Source organism: Alligator mississippiensis, chromosome 2 (genome assembly GCF_030867095.1).
Source record: "Alligator mississippiensis isolate rAllMis1 chromosome 2, rAllMis1, whole genome shotgun sequence".
NCBI classification, from domain to species: Eukaryota; Metazoa; Chordata; order Crocodylia; family Alligatoridae; genus Alligator; species Alligator mississippiensis.
In genome coordinates, this window is record NC_081825.1 from 159807234 (window position 1) to 159821681 (window position 14448).

Genomic DNA, 14448 nt, shown 5'->3' on the forward strand with positions numbered 1-14448 from the left:
CAGGCTTCAATTAGCCAGGAGGTCAGCCTCCTTCAGCTGGGTCCAAGATGCCAGCTCTGAGCAGGCAGGGTCCTGCCACTGGCCTCCCTAGCAGGAATTCCGGTGTTCCCTATTTGAAAACTGAAAAATCCCTGATAAAAAAAATCCCAAACTCACTCTGTAAAATGCCCAAAATACATGTTCCTCCACAATTAAAACAAAAGACCACAATATATATATATATGTATATATAGAGAGAGAGAAAGAGAGAGAGAGAGAGAGAGAGAGTGATCAGTTGAGCATGCTTTATTGATATATCTAAAATATTAAAGCCATTTGGAAGACTACCAGTCATAATAATAAAGTGAATTCTAAATACATGTTTCATGAATTCATGAATATACATTTTGCTGCCCCCCAGGGGCCACGGCCCCCCCCCCTCAGGGGCCCCAGCCCTCCCACAGGGGCTACGGCCCTCGGGGGGGGGGCTCTGGAGCCTCCTGGCAGAGCCCCCTCGGGCAACACACAGCAGTAGGGGTGAGCATGGCCCACGCTGGGGCCACTGGAGCTGTCACCCAGCCCTGCACTGTGTGGTGGGGCCCCAGTGACCCAGATGGCAGCTGCAACTCCCGGTAAGTACCAGGATTTTTTTCAGGGAGGGGTTCTCCTGTGATGCCGGGGTGGGGGGAGACAGGGACTGGGGGGCACAGGGGGCTGGGGAAGGATGGGGCCAGGCAGAGAAGGGATCGGGGGGGATGGGGATGGGGGGTGGGGCCAAGCAGGGAAGGGATTGGGAGGCTTGGGGGACAGGTGTGAGATGGGGCCAGATGGGGCAAGGATCAGGTGGGGCTTGGGGGGAAGGCGGGGGATGAGGCTGGGTGGGGAAGGGATCAGGGGGGCTTGGGGGAAGGTGGGGGATGGGGCCGGATGGGGAAGGGATCGGGGAGGCAGTGTGCTTCAGCACCAGGGTGAGGGCTAACCATAGAGACACTCTGGCAGACACAGCATCTCTATGGAGGACCCAGCCTCCAGTTGCCTCCGGTTGCCTGCCCCGCTTTTTTTCTGTGTGGGTTTTTTGACCCCTGGACATCTAGGAGTCAGCTTTTTTCCCCCCACACTGCAAATTTGCATAGCGGGGAACATTTTCTCATTCCTGCATGTGCCTCTTGCAGCATCTCAAATGGGTTTGAGACGCTGCAAGAAGCAAGTACAGGCTTGTCTGGATGCGCCCAAAGAGTCATTCTCCATATATGTGCTAGATGTCTCCTCCTGGCTTACTTCGGTTTTGCTGTTTCCTCCTGATTTTCTTTTGTTCTTTCTGGTGGTTCCCTTGATTTTCCAAGGACACTGCACAAAACCTTGTGTCTTTCCTGGTTGTTAATCAGTTTCTTGACATGTTCCAAACTTAGTAGAAATGGATAGCCTCTTGTCACTGAGGAAGGCAATTCATTCAAAATTAAACTTTCTGATAACCAATTATGAGCAGTTTGATTAACAGGATTTTCCTGCCAATTACTGCTTGGAACTCTCTGTTGATTTATACAACTCCAAGAATGCTGGACTAAGGGCATAAGATGCTGGAATAAGGTTATAGGAAAGAAGTGGAACAGCTAATAGTGTGAGCTTCAAGAATGAAAGATCTTTCTGACAAGAACTGCTGCTGCACTGCAGGCATCTCAAGAAGTTGGAAGAAACAGACCATCTCTCTTGTCGCCTGTTTGGTGAGAAATCATCACCTTACAGCTAATTACTGGACTGCTCTGGTTTGGGCTCATTTGACTTTGAATACTTGTAGTAAATAAAGCCTTCCTGTCACTCATCAAACAAGGTGTCGTGTCAATCCCTTAGGCTTGTCCGGAATCCTAGGTTTTATCTGCTAACACACATAAAATCTTATCCAAAAATATGGTGGTTTATCCTGGCCAACTTCCTTTTTAAACTATACAAAAATCTTCATTTTCAAAAGCAAGTCATTTGAAAAGCAAACATTACTACTCAAATTTAGTAAGTTTAGAACCTAATCCTGCAAACATTTGCTATCAATGGAAGGGTGGGATTTTCAAATATTCAGCATTGCCTTAACTCTTCTGCCTTTGAGCTCGATATCTTAAATGGAACCAGAGGCTTGCCAATGCTAAATGTTTTTTGAAAACTCCAGCTATACAGTGTAACCATGTTAGAACCTATTTATCTCAGTAGCACCATTCAAAGTAGCTAAGTACCATAACTCAATAGTTTGTGTAAGTCTACAGCTGTTTTAATTGGTCTATATCTTATAGAAATCTAATATCAAAGAACATAATTTGTGCAGTAAGATATTCACATATTAAGCAGAAATAAGCTACCTGTAAAAATTGTCCTGGATAACAGGTTTGAATTAGTTATCTGAAACAGACTTCTTGATAACATTTAGCTGGTGTACAGGTAATAAAATAATCCTTTCCCTAATATAACCTAGAATTTAAAAAGCCAATTCATTTTTTAACTGGCTCTGTCAATTCTCTAAAGAAATATCTCTATTTCTTTCCTTTTGATGAAAGATGAACAGAATTGATGTCAGGATAATCATTAACTCTGATCTAAGGATCTTAGAGTACTCATGATTGAAGAGTTTGTAGCACTCTCCCAGAAAATTGTTTACTTTATTTTTATTTTTCTAAGAAATGCGATCTGTATGGCATACTGCTGAGCATATCCAAAACTACATTATAAATATAATTATTACATCTGATTTTAAGCCCAGAAATCAGTAGCAATGTATTTTATAATAAATATATCAACAACTTAATTCTGTTTGGGTATTTCATTAATGGGTGACTGGAAGCCATTCAGTTTCAATAATGTATATTTTTATTTCAAAATTAAATATTGAAATTTTTCCTTGATGCTTGTGGCTGTATTATGCTATACACTTCAGAAAAGGAACTGTAATTACTCAACAGATAGCATATCTATCGTTAATCTTATTAAAGAAATGGCACAGAGCACCATAGACTGGAAAATTGGGCTCTTTATTGTCATTTCATGTAATCAATTCTGAGTGCACTACCAAAGAAGCAAAGTAACCTTTCTAATAGAGAATAATCTTTTTATTTCATATTATTGTAAATCGCATTGGTAACAACAAACAAGAAAATGTATCAGAAGTTTTGCACATGAAACATCTGTAAGCTTTTGATTTTTTTTTCCTGATTTGGTCATCTTTTTGTTCCCTACAGAAAGGATAACCTTTTGCAAAATATGTTTTACAAATAAAATTCACACTTTCCAAGAGCTATGACTCTTCTCTGAGCTTCCTGATCTTATATTTAAAAAACATTTTGCAGAAAGAGAAATAAATGAACAGTACAATATGCAATGAATGTTTGCCTGGAATAAAATTAAACAAATCTCTTTCTAGTGAAAGAAATAAAAGGAATGTGCAGCAATATTTTACTAAGTGTTCAAATAGATGAGTCATCAGATATTGCATATTATGTGTTTTGTACCGTTACATGGCATTATGGAAAATAAATAACCATTGGGCAAGGATTGCTCATAGTCATGGATTTAAACCAGGGGCGGGCAAAGTCCAGCACATAGGCTGGATCTGGCTAGCAGTGGACTCCATTTTCCAGCAGCCCCTACCCGCATGACTGGGGCTGGTCTCCATGGAGACCCCAGCTGCAGCTGTGCTGTGAGAGAGCAAGGCTGGGGTTGTCATGGAGACCAGCCCTAGCTGCACTGGCAGGGCATGCAGCAGGGCAGGGGGCTGCTCCAGAGCTGCTGGGATCTTGCAGCAGGGGCATCTTGGTCTGGTGCCAGGGCAGAGCTGCAATCTCCAGCCTCCATGCTGTGGGCAGGGGAGCAAAGGCAGCATATTGTGGCTCTGACCCAGCTCAGGACCATGCTGTCACCACTGCAAGGAGCCAGGGCAGAGCCAAAATCTGCAGCCTGCACATCCCTGCCTGGAGCAAGCAGGGTGCAGATCACGGCTCTGCCCTGGCCCCAACCAAGGTGTCCCTGCCGCAAGATCCCAGTGGCTCTAGAGCAGCCTCCAGCCCTGCCCTGCCGCACACCCTGCCAGCGCAACTGGGGCCAGTCTCCATGGCAACCCCAGCCTCCATGGTTACCACAGCACAGCCTGGGGTCTTACTGTGCCTTCTCAATCCGTGCCTCTGTGAAGGTGGAAGAGTTCCACCACCAGGTGAGGGAATTTATGGCTAGGATCAGTCCCCTCCACACCAACTAGGAGCTAAATGAGTGGAAGACAGACCCAGGACAGGAGGCATGGTGCAAAGGAGCCAGTGACCTGTGGTCCAGGAAAACAGAAAGGCCCCTAATGGGGTCCATGCCAGCAGGCAGTCATGGGTGAAGTGAATGAGACCAGGGTGCCTGGGGCCCAAGCCAGGTTCATCGAGGACACTGTCCCCTTTCCTGAGCCAATCTGCACTTCCCACAGCCCTGGCAGTTGCCCCATGTACACAGGACCCCCAAGTGGCTCCAGGACAGTCCCAGTGGGGCACAGGAGTGCTCAGGACCAGGGGGAGTGTAAAACCCACTGGGACAGTGGTTGGCATCAGAGCCATCCTGTTCCAACTCGTCCACTTCCCAGGTGGGGGGTAGGGGGGCTGTCGCTCCCCACAGCCCCTCTCCTGGCCACAGCAGGGTTGGGCAGCCCCAAGGCTTGGTCTTGCTACATGACATGGACCCCCAGTGTGGCCAAGGGTTGCAGGGTTGGAGTCCCCAGAGAGGGAGAATGGGACCCAGGGGCAGGGGATGAAGGGGTGGTGGTCCATGAGGGAGTGCCAGGAGTCCACAGCCCCTGCTGTGTTGGTACCTTCTGCCCTGCAAACACCTCCTTTCCCCACCCTACAGTCCTCAGGTGGACACTGGGTCTGGGATCACTCACCTGTACACCTCTTTCACAGAAAAGTCCATGGTCTTCACTCCTGAGTCTGGGAGTTAGTGCACCAGGTCTAAAGCCCCCTTCCACATACCTCCCCTCCAAGTTTTGTGTCAAGTTCCCCTGCAGCATTCCCCCAAACTCCATCCTAACCACTCCTCCAGGTTATTTCACCCATTTCACAAACCTCCTCTGCCCCTGCCCCCCTTTCAAAGGTTTGATGGTTTGCATCAATGAGACGAGAGACCACGTTCTGACAAGGGCAATGTTGAACGGACAGGGGGGACAAGGCTGAACTCCTCAACGAGTTCTTTGCCTCAGTGTTCCTAAGTAAGGGGCAGGACAAGGCTCTCACTGGGATTGTAGAGAGGCAACAGCAAGGCACCAGACTGCCATGTGTAGACCCTGAGATGGTGCAGAGTCACTTGGAGGAACTGGATGCCTTTAAGTCAGAAGGCCCGAATGATCTCCATCCGAGGGTACTGAAGGCACTGGCTGACGTCATTGCACAGCCACTGGCGGTAATATTTGAACACTCGTGGCGCATGGGCCAGGTCCCGGAGAACTGAAACAGGGCCAATGTGGTCCCCATTTTCAAGAAGGGGAGGAAGGAGGACCCAGGCAACTATAGGCCAGTCAGTCTCACCTCCATCCTAGGCAAAGTTTTTGAAAAAATTATCAAGGCTCACATTTGCGAGAGCCCAGCAAGACAAATTATGCTGAGGGGAAACCAGCACGGGTTCATAGCAGGTAGATCATGCCTGACTAATCTAGTCTCTTTTTATGACCAGGTTACAAAACGCAGGAGTAGAGGTTGGACGCAGGAGTAGACTTCAGGAAGGCCTTCGATACGGTATCCCACCCCATACTGGTATACAAGAGGCTGTGACTTAGATGACTATACAGTCCAGTGGGTGGCGAATTGGCTAGAGGGTCGCACACAGAGAGTCGTGGTGGATGGGTTGGTATCGACCTGGAAGGGTATGGGCAGTGGGGTCCCGCAGGGCTCGGTCCTTGGACCAATACTCTTCAATATCTTCATCAGTGACTTGGACGAGGGAGTAAAGTGTACTCTGTCCAAGTTTGCGGATGACACAAAACTGTGGGGAGAAGTAGACACGCCGGAGGGCAGGGAACAACTACAAGCAGACCTGGACAGGTTGGACATATGGGCAGAAAACAACAGAATGCAATTCAACAAGGAGAAATGCAAAGTGCTGCACCTAGGGAGGAAAAATGTCCAGCATACCTACTGCCTAGGAAATGACCTGCTTGGTGGAACGGAAGCGGAAAGGGATCTTGGAGTCCTAGTGGACTCCAAGATGAACATGAGTTGGCAGTGTGATGAAGCCATCAGAAAAGCTAATGGCACTTTATCGTGCATCAGCAGATGCACGACGAACAGATCCAAGGAGGTGATACTTCCCCTCTATTGGGCGCTGGTCAGACCGCCGTTGGAATACTGCGTGCAGTTTTCGGCGCCACACTTCAAGAGGGATGTGGATAACCTGGAGAGGGTCCAGAGAAGGGCCACTCGTATGGTTAAGGGCTTGCAGGCCAAGCCCTATGAGGAGAGACTGGGGCACCTGGACCTCTTCAGCCTCCGCAAGAGAAGGTTGAGAGGCAACCTTGTGGCTGCCTATAAGTTCATCACGGGGGCACAGAAGGGAATTGGTGAGGTTTTATTCACCAAGGTGCCCCCGGGGGTTACAAGAAATAATGGCATAAGCTAGCAGAGAGCAGATTTAGACTAGACATTAGGAAGAACTTCTTCACAGTTAGAGTGGCCAGGGTCTGGAACGGGCTCCCAAGGGAGGTGGTGCTCTCCCCCACCCTGGGGGTCTTCAAGAGGTTAGATAAGCATCTAGCTGGGGTCATCTGAACCCAGCAGTCTTTCCTGCCTATGCAGGGGGTCGGACTCGATGATCTATTGAGGTCCCTTCCGACCCTAGCATCTATGAATCTATGAACCAGTCTTCTTTATTAAAAACAAGAAAAGTTTGGTAACTGCAACATCATCAACTGAGTCACAGCTCTTCCTTGCACTGCATTCCCTTCATTCCAGTGTGTGCCCCTTGGCGAGGATTGTGGGCAGCACTGCCAGGAACATAAGGCCGGATGAGAACAGGGCAAGAGATCCATTGCTAGGTGCCAGGGCATGTGTACTCAGGAACTTGAAGCCCTCCAGCCCTACTCATCTGTGGAGCACTCCCAATCCACAAACCTAGGAGGCAATTGGCCAGGGCTTTGCAAACCCACACTCCCTGCCATTGTATGGGGCCAGTACCCCCAACATCAGTGGGGGCCTCTTTCTCCACAACCTTGCTGTACCATGCATACTCAGTGATCCATGTGTGATCTGCACACCATGCCTACTCTGCCCAACCTTCATGACAGACCTCCCTGCTGATCTTGCAGATGTGGTAGAGGAGTCATACGACAACAATAAGAACAGAAGGCTCTCCTTCACCTCAAGATGCATGGTAAGAGCCCGCCAGCATGCCTTGAGGCCACTGAAGGCACATTGCACAATCATGTGGCACCTGTTCAAGCAGCAGTTGAAGTGCTCCTCTCAGCAGTCCAGCTTCCCCATGGAGGCCTTCATAAGCCAGCATGAGGGGGTAAGTCAAGTCCCTAATGTTGAAGGGAAGGATGATGATGGTGCCAGTGATTAAACTAGGGGCTCCAGGAGCATAGCACTCATTCTCAATTATCTGGGCTAGGAGGCAGTTGTAGACGATGTGGGTGAAGTGGCCTAGTTGTTGACAGCATCCTACAAAACAGAGAAGTAATCCTTGCAGTTGATGAATGGCCAGGTACCTTGGGACAGGCAAAGGACACATTTGGGGAAGGCCATAAGGCAGAAGTTGGCAACCACCTCCTTCAAGTTGATGAGGCAGATAGTTGGGCAGGACACTCTGGATGACCTGGCACATATCCCAAATGGGCATACTCTCCAGCCGCAGACTTGCCCACAAAGAACTGGTTGGTGACATAGCAGAGACTGCTGGAGGTAGTCAGCCTCTTGACTCTAATGGCCACCCGCTTCTCTATAGGGAGAGGTGGCCACGTGCTGACATCCTGGCATGCAACGTAGGGGGTTAACTGAGTGACGATGTCCATGAAGCTGGCCAAGCATATGTGGAAGGCCTTGAACTATTGTTCATTGTCCCAGGTGTCCAGGACAATCTGCTCCCACTAGTTACTGCTGGTGGCTCACATCCAGAATCAGCACTGGATAGTCTGGAGGCGATGCCAGAACACCCTGGTGTCCATGGCATCCTGCGTGGTCTCATCCTCTTTGGCCACTTGGAAGTTGTTGGCCCAGTCTAGGGCACTTGATGGATACAGGGTGCAGTAGATGGCCCTGTGTGGGATGGCCAGATGCCGGCTTGGGGGTAGGACCAGCTGCAGCATCATGTCCAAATGGCCACGTGTGATGTCCCACAGCCTCCCTTGAGAGTCACACAGGATGACAGGAAGAATACATCATAACTCCTTTGTCTTTGTGCCAGGACACAGAGGCACATGCAGTTCACAAGGGAGGGCATTCACTCCGGGGCTTTTCTGGAAGGCATAGGGCAGGGCACGAGGGAAGGTCCACAGTAAGGCAGCAGGGCATTGGGGGCATGGTTGCCCACACCTGGCTGCTCAGCTGTGCTCAGCAGTCTCTGGCAGCCCGAGGAACCCACAGGGCATGCTGGGAGGCATGCAGAATTGCATCCTGCCTGTGGGCCTCAGGCAGCACAGGCCTCCTGCTGCCCCCTATCCCAACAAGGGGTAACATGTATACTGTTTGCTCCCAATCTAAATTAGGCTGCTTAGAGAAAACTACATAACTTGGATCAATTCCTTCCCTGATTTTTTGAACATCTGTACGTGGCCATAAAGGGCAAGATATGGCTAAAAGTTTGTTTTGATGATATGATTAGAAATAGCAAAATGCTACAACATGATAATTTTCCCTGAAAGGAGACAGTTAATAGCTGGTTTACATGGTAACAGAGTTTACTAACCAATGGTCTATCTGGAACTGCAGTTCTATTATCATGAGCCTGTGGCTGAACCATTGTGAATAAAACCAGTGTCCACAGGCACTCAGCATTTCCCATGTTCAGACTGTAAAAGTGCAAAGCAGAACAAGATGCTGAAACATTTTCCCCTGCTGTGCTGCTTTTATCAAGAATCAACAGAGCTATATCAAGGATTAATTGAGTTCAGTAGTCTGTTTAAAAAGTAACTAGTAAGCTATTAAATCAGCAATTCTATTTTGCCATCATGTAAAATTCATGTATGCAGTAATAAGGCACAACTGATCCAATTCAATGGGCAACACAGACATCACACATTGTCCTGCAGGGTCATTTTCCTGCTTCTCCCTGGGCTTCAGGTGTCTGACCCAGCAGGATAACTGCAAACAGGGGAACACATAGGTCCCTGTTTGCAAATGCATGCCCTGGGAATCTCCCACAAGGCAATTCCCAGGGTGTGCATATAGTGTGGCCATACCTCAAGCCAGGACATAACAGCACAATGCATGTGCCTGGAGATTCCTGAGGCTTGCGTCTGTAAGTGGGGAAACCCAGTCAGGTACTCCTGGAGCTTCACAGACTTGATCCTGCACATCCTGGGAATAGGAATTCAAAGGGTACACAGAATCAGGTCCCTGAAGCCCTGGGAGCGCTTGTCCAAGGGGGCTGGAGAGCACAGACAGCTCCAGGCTACCTGGGTTCTCCCACTATAAAGCAAACAGATGTCTGCCACAGAAAAATGGCACACATCTATACTACCTATTGTCCCAGTAAGTTTTTGGCATTTGTGGTACAACAAGGGGCATAGACATCTGTTTGCTTGGCTAGTGTGTCACCATAAATTTGCTTATGATGGCACAAGAGCAACATCTGTTTCCAGCCTAGCGATGCATGAGTAGGGACCTACCTAATTCATGGAGGTTGCCTCCCACCCCGATTTCATGGGCAAAACATGGGCCCAGGCAGCTATTTCACAGACAGATTACAGTGGGCCCCTCATGCCTCTGATTGGCTGAGGGGCCACAATGCCCCTTCCCTTCACCACTGATTGACTTCAGGGGCTGTCCGTCATGCAGCCCCACCCCCTTACCACTGATTGGAGAGGGGCAGGGCCACATGACAGGCAGCTCTTGCAGCCAATCAGCAGCAAGAGGTAAGAGCATCAGCCATATTGCCTGCAGCCCTTCAAGCATGCAGCCTCCTCTCCCCTGTTCCCTGCCCCACCAAGCTGACAGTGTGCTGAGGACTGCTGGCTCACTCTGAGAAGCCAGCATTTTCTTTTTGGTAAGTCGTCCCCCCCCCCCCCTCACTGCCAATCCCCAGATTTCATGGGTGCAAAACTGCAAATTTGGTAGGTTCCTATCCATCAGGCATAAATTTGGCCCCTTGTTTATTCTGTCTGCATTGTAATATGACATGGTTCCACTTGTATACTAACTGACGTATATTTGCTACTGTAGTTATATTTAAGACAAAGTTGTCAAACCTGGCTGCAACAACATTTAAAAATATTGTCAGTGAATCAGTATGTAAGAGGAATAAAGTTTTGTACAAAAGGAAAAATTAGTTCATGTAACTGAAATTAGAAGGCTAGTTCTGAAAATCTAGTTCTCCTACACTGCAGATAAGTCTAATGGCTTGCTACCCTAACTCACATAGCCACCAAAGTACAAATAGGAAACAAGGGAATGTTTATTCTGTTCTCATGAAATGTTTGGTCTAAAGTAACTGCTGTACAACTATTATGTATTCAAAGGGATTTTTTTCTTATAAATTATAGAAATCTGACTTTAGGTATTGAGGGGGGTCAGGAGGGGGAAAAAAGCAAAGAGAGAGAAAGAGACGGCATTGCTACAATACTAAGGGCTACTGCACAGCAGGTAAAGGTTATGGATACTGTAAAAAGTAAAGTAAGAGCCTTTTTAAAAGCTTTGCTTCTCTGTTCATAGGTTATTTCAAAGTTTGCAGGTATTATGTTAACATGCTGAACAGCTTTGGCTAAAAAAAATTGTACCACCAGTGAACTCCAGGAAATATCACCTACCATTGTTTCCACACATTACATTTTCATTAGTTTTATGAAAGTAAAAGGTATTCAAGTTTTGTCTGAAAGTGTTCACTAGATGAAAGCCAGTTTTCACAGGAGGAAAGCAAGTCTTCAGAGAACGCAGAGATGAAGAAAGCCTGTGATCCTCCAATCAGCCAAATTCCAGACCACTTTATCAAAAAAAGACAAGGGAGAAGTCTGGATACAATTTTATCATAAACTGATGCCAAGGAAAAATAAACGATAAAACCAGCTTTTTCTAAGAAATGATCATGGAGAATGGAAGATGAGAGACTGAGACAAGAAGCTTTGACCTTCTGGAAACAATGAAACACTAATGAGGTACCTGGTACCATCTTTTTCACTTTTTCTTCTTTAAGGAAGAAGGTATGCTGTTATTGTCAGTTGTCACTGCAGCAGCAATAAAGATTACACCAGAAAGAACAATGGAAATAACATCAAAGACATCCACAGAAATGTCTTTTTCTTGTTTTATCTTTTCCTTGTTTGTGATACTTGCAAGGAATTCCAGAGAAAATGGAAGCCTTGGTATGTAAGCTTCTCCTAGGAATAGACAGACAGGCAGACACTAAGCCTGTGCTACTACAAAAGAAATATGATGCTTCTCTAATCTCTTCTACTGTACAACAAGGTAAAGTAACATTAGGTTAAAAATAAAAGCTAGTGAAAAGATGAGAAGCCCTCAGGCAGTAATAACTGAGGACAGTCTATAAAACAGTCCTACCAGACTAAAAAGGTTAGGCATCCCTGCCATAATGTGCATACACATATACATAGCCTCTAGTTTTCTTTATAAAATTATAATAGGATAAAATGTCTAAAGACATATTTAATAACAGCAAAAGCTGTTGTAAAATTAAAGAACTGAAAGAACATTAAAAGGCACTCAGTTAATGCCTGCTAACTCAGAGTGGCACGTGGCACAGAATCTGCCAAAGTAGAAATGAGAGGAATTAGCAGTCGATTTTTACCAAATGTCCAAAAGAGCTAAAAACTCAAAATCCATAAAAAAAGTTTTCTTAGAATGTTTGAGGATGTCTAGATGGTGCAAAACTGTTTGTGCAGCTTTAACAACAGCTCTGTGAATGCAAATAAGGTTTAATCCAGCAGAAAATTTGCAGAAACTTAGACTAAAAACTGGATGATTTGGGGTACACTTGAGCATCATGTCAAATATTCTTCAAAGCTTTGATCTCCACTTCCAGATCCAAAGGTCACCAGTGGGGGATTGCTCGTGGATTTAACTGGATACCCCTTGACTCCACTATAGCACTAAAACACTTCAGAATGTGAGTTAGGAGACACTGGATTAATTGCCAAGGTCATTTTGAGGCCTGTGACTTCAACCACCCAAGTTGCTCAACAATGGCCTTCTAAATTTTCAAAAGACTTGGAAAAGATTCCACTTAAGTTAACCCCATAAAGAAAAGTAGTATAAATTTCCCATTAAACTCTTGCTGCCAGTTCTTCAACTACATTTTATGTATTCCTTATCTTCCTTAATGTTAAAAGCAAAGTAAATGTATAGCATTTATGGATTGGTTTAGTTGGTTCTCAGAAAAAGGAAACACTTTTCCTTCCCCAATACCTTTATCCGTTCACCATTGTCCCCTAAAAAGTGAGACATGTTGTCATTTCTGAAGGTTAGTTTAGAAAGAATGAAAGCTCTTATACTGGAAAAGAAATTAGGAAGATAAACCACTATGTATTCATAGCAGTTTAAATGCAACTATTACTCAAGCTCCACAAATCTTCTTCCTGATCTCTAAGTAATAATAGTGATACAACATTTTCCCCCACTTGCAAGGAGTAAAGCATAGCTCCTGTATATGATTTTGCTATTTCCTTTCTGACATAGGTTCACTTCAATTTGTATTCAATAAAATCTTGCAGTTGAGGTATGAGCACTGTTATGAAAAGGAGCAATGAGCTGGAAAACTTTCTTTTGAACTTTCCTAGATTGTTAAAAGAGCCATGGTATATTTCAATGGATAGGAACTGTTACAATCTCTAAATGCATGTACCCTGCAATTAATTTAATTTGATCCCAACAAAATAACTTGACTAGAAAACACAGTTCAGCAGGCTATATTGTACAGTGAATTTCATTTACAGTGAAATAAAATGACTCGAACTACAACTATAATCTCTCCCCATACACTGCTGGGATGTTACTATTTTATATAGTACCATTTTCTACTATTCTAGTGAATACAATTTTAGAGATGTCAGAAACTGCTTTAGATTGACCTGAAATACATATAATCTCCTTGACAAATATTTTACATCATATTAAAGTGACTTCCTGGTAGTCTGATTATCTCCCCACACCTCCATTTACTTAGGGTGAAGTAAGCAATGAATGATTTCCCATTGTTGACAACAGCAACAGAATTATTGAATCACATATCAGGATGGTAAACAGCAGGAATTACAAACTGCTAAAAGGTTACTTTACCTTGGAACTAATTCTTATTCAAGGTGGCCTCTGTTTCTATCACTGCATTCAAAAGGATCCTTAAAAAATGGAGCCAAATTCTTGGTCCTGTGCTGGCTCCTATATAGGGTCTGTAAAGGAAAAACAAATGTTCTCCCCATGGAAGAGCAGCACTATGCAACATATGTGGGCTTACATTTTCCATTTTCACAGTCCTCAGGGTAGGGGTCATGCCAGAAGTAGAAGCAGCAGCAAACAGGCAGTGATGGGACAGCTGCCATAAGGTACTTTAAAACTGCATTTTGAGGTCTTCCCTCCTTATTTGTTTTTTGTTGCTGTATTTCCTGGTTTTCTCATATACTATAAGATAATGTTTCAAACTTTAGAAAGTCATGCAGTATTGTAAGAGATGCATAGTATCTAATGTATTCCTATAAACAGGCTCTAATACCCAAAGGAATACAAAAGAAGGCATGCCTGAGCTACAATAAAAAAAAATGGGGTATTGTGGGCTGGTAGAGTCCATAGTCAAGTGGGTTGGGAACTGGCTAAGGGATTGAACCCAGAAAGTGTTAGGGGTCGGGTCTGTATCATCTGTATCACCTGAAGGAGGTGGCCAGTGGTGTTCTTCAGGGTTTGGTTCTTGGACCTGTGCTGTTCAACATCTTTATCAACGATTTAGATGAAGATGTGGAAAGCACACTGGTTGTACCCCAACATAATTATCCAAGTTTGCATCAGGCTATGCTTTAAAACCATTCATGAGATAAGTATGTATGAATACTGCTTAGGATGTATGTTGCCAGAAACTGACCCATAGCCAAGTTCCTTGATTTGCATTGGATTCCCTTTAGCTTCTCAGTCAAGCTTAAGGTTTTGGTGGCTCTACATGGCCTGGGACCTGTCTGCCAGAAAGACTGCCTCTCATCCTGCCCTCATTCAGTGAGCAGGCATGCTGACCCAGAAGCTTCCTTAATCTAAATCAGAAGGAACTGTTAGTAATTCATTTCCTTGAAGGTTTGTTGGTTCCTGAATTTGTTCGCTACGC

General features: G+C 45.5%; 1 protein-coding gene across 2 annotated transcripts in view; it reads right to left on the reverse strand.

Moving 5' to 3' along the window:
- STPG2 (sperm tail PG-rich repeat containing 2) overlaps positions 1 to 14448 on the reverse strand; it is a 623148-nt gene that overhangs the window by 269171 nt on the left and 339529 nt on the right. The gene's annotated exons all lie outside the window — the stretch shown is intronic.